Raw genomic sequence first — 2,895 nt, 5'->3', positions numbered from 1 at the left:
GATGCGTTTCACCCCTTTCAACTCTATCCATTTTTTAGATTTTCTGATAAAAATCACAATTTTTTGAGAATTTTTCCTTTTATATGGAAGCATCCCAAGGCCCCACCACATGTCATTTTCTTGTACAAAATGCCAAAGTCCTTAAAGCTACTTTTTCTAATGTGAAATCAATGGTTCACAGATGACATCCAATTCAGAGAAAATGGAAAATGCAAAATGAAGACGTGTAGTTTCCTTCCAACACAACTTCAATGTGAAATCTACCCAGTTTCTGTATGCTTATATAAGAGGGAGGAGGGAAGTATAGGATTCTATCCTATCAAGCAAGGCAGCAGAAACCTGGGTCTTTTAAAAGAGAGAGGGCAAATCAAAGAGAAATATGATGGAGCAAGGTTTATTGGCTGGACTGGGTTCAACCCTTGGAAGCATCATGTTCTTATGGGCAGTTGTTAGACAATACTGCCCGATTCAGCTCCAAAACCTGCTTACAAAATACACCATAAGATTGACAGGATTTCTAAATCCCTACCTAGATATCGCAATCGAAGAATACACCGGCGAACGATTCAAGCGGAGCGAGGTCTACACCGCCATCCAATCCTATCTGATGGCCAACTCAACCAAAGATGCCAAGAGACTCAAGGTCCAAGAGGGGAAGGATAGCAGCAATCTTACTCTCTGCATGGATGACTATGAGCAAGTCACCGATGAATTCCGCGGTGCGAAGCTTTGGTGGAGTGCCAACAAGCAAACTTCCTCCAGCCAAGCTAACCGTTGGTCCACAGCAACCCAGGAGAGCCGATATTACCGCCTCAGATTCCACCGGAAGCACCGACAACTCATCATAGATGAGTATCTTAACCATGTTGTTGCAGAAGGAAAGGCAATAAAGCTGAGAAACCAGCAGCGAAAGCTATTCACCAATAATCCCACCGAGAAATGGTATTGGTACAAGTCTTCAGTGTGGAGCCACGCCGTCTTTGAGCATCCGGCGACATTTCAAACATTGGCTATGGACCCAGAAAAGAAGCAAGAGATCTTACAAGACCTCTTGACTTTCAGCAAGGCAAAAGATTATTACAAAAAGATTGGGAAGGCATGGAAGAGAGGATACCTACTTTATGGCCCACCGGGCACAGGAAAATCCACATTGATTGCCGCCATGGCCAATTTCTTGGACTATGACATTTATGACCTTGAATTAACTGCTGTGAAGAACAATACAGACTTAAGGAAGCTTCTCATAGAGACCACGAGCAAGTCAATCATCGTCATTGAAGATATAGACTGCTCTCTAGACCTGTCTGGCCAACGGAAGAAAGCTGAGAAGAAAAAAGAGGAGGAGGAGGATGAGAAGAAACAACTTCCCCCTAAACCAGACAAAGAGGAGAAAGGTAGAAGCAAAGTTACCCTCTCAGGACTTCTCAATTTCATCGACGGACTCTGGTCTTCCTGTGGAGGAGAACATCTCATCATCTTCACCACTAACTATCTGGACAAGTTGGATCCAGCTCTGATCAGGAGAGGTCGGATGGACAAGCACATTGAGCTATCTTACTGCAGTTTTGAAGGATTCAAGGTGCTCGCCAAGAACTATCTAGACCTCGATTCGCATCCTTTATTTGAGGACATCTGCAGACTGATGAAAGAGGCCAACATCACTCCCGCAGACGTTGCAGAGAACCTGATGCCCAAGTCCTCCACCGCTACTTCTGCTGAAAATATTGAAACATGCCTTAGAAACCTAATTCATGACCTTCACAAGGCCAAGGAAGAAGTAATTCAATCAAAAGAAAAGGCCAAGGAAGAAGCAAGTCAATCAAAAGAAAAGGCCAAGGCCAAGGAAGAAGCAAGTCAAACAAAAGAAAAGGCCAAGGAAGAAGCCATTCAATCAAAAGAAAACAACAGTGGAGAGACAGCAATGGCGAATAATGGCGACACCAAAGGAGAAGGCAAGTAAAGCCACATGAAAATAGTAATCACACTTTAGAGTAGTGATCACACGAATATTTTTAACACATCCAAATTCTCCGGATGATGAATTTCCACCCTTTTCTTGTTCCCTGGAACAATGTTATGTTTATTAGTTGCTTTCCTTCTTCAAAAGAAATATGACTTTTGTGAGATTGAATAAACAGCAGGCAGTCTTTCTTTGTGGCAGTTGTTTCCGCCATAAGCCTATGTTGCCCTGGGAAGGCTTACTTAAATCCATTTCAATCCATGCATATTGGTTCTCGATGCGATCTTCCTAGTTCAATAAATAAAAAGAACTTTCCTGTAACTGAAAGCCGACAAAGAACTGTACAGACCACATCATAGGTTGATCTAAACCGTCCATGTGATGGAACACAACATAAATAGGTTGTGTCCGTAAAATAATTACCATAGGCTGATCCTAGCCCTCCAATCTATAGAGGTTTCCATAATTGTTGTTCCTCTTAAGGTGCCCAGAATTCGTCAATATTTTTACAGGTGTCCTGCATTCTTAACATCAAACTTTCCGTAATTTGACCCGCACATAATGAATAAGGAAAAGTATTTTTTTCTTCATCGTTAGGGGTGCAACTTTGGTCTCAACCCGACCCAGCCCAAGGAACCCATATTTTCCAACCCAACCCGATTTCCAATCCGACTGGGTTCAACCCGACCGGACCCGATTTGCAATTTCCTCAACCCGACCCAACCCGATTCCCAATTCGGGTTGGGTTGGGTCGGGTTGACCCGATTTGATATGGTACCAATTGTTGACCACCTGAACTCAAGCCGGGTTGTTTTGGGTTTTGAGAACCAATAGTGAGTCACCAATCAGTTTTTAACTCACAATCGGTTCTCAAAATCCAAACCAAACAGGGACTAACAATTAACAAATTAAAGGAAAATGTTATTCGCACTACT

General features: G+C 42.8%; 1 pseudogene; it reads left to right on the top strand.

The window, feature by feature from the left end:
- Positions 1-203: 203 nt before the first annotated feature.
- Positions 204-2,160, top strand: LOC143866326 (AAA-ATPase ASD, mitochondrial pseudogene; annotated as a pseudogene).
- Positions 2,161-2,895: the final 735 nt, after the last annotated feature.

The sequence above is a fragment of the Tasmannia lanceolata genome, unplaced genomic scaffold (assembly GCF_043159265.1).
Source record: "Tasmannia lanceolata isolate RefF3 unplaced genomic scaffold, GAP_Taslan_0.1 ptg000002l, whole genome shotgun sequence".
Taxonomy (NCBI): Eukaryota; Viridiplantae; Streptophyta; class Magnoliopsida; order Canellales; family Winteraceae; genus Tasmannia; species Tasmannia lanceolata.
The sequence above is the reverse complement of the archived record's forward strand: the minus strand, read 5'-3'. Positions and strand labels throughout refer to the sequence as shown.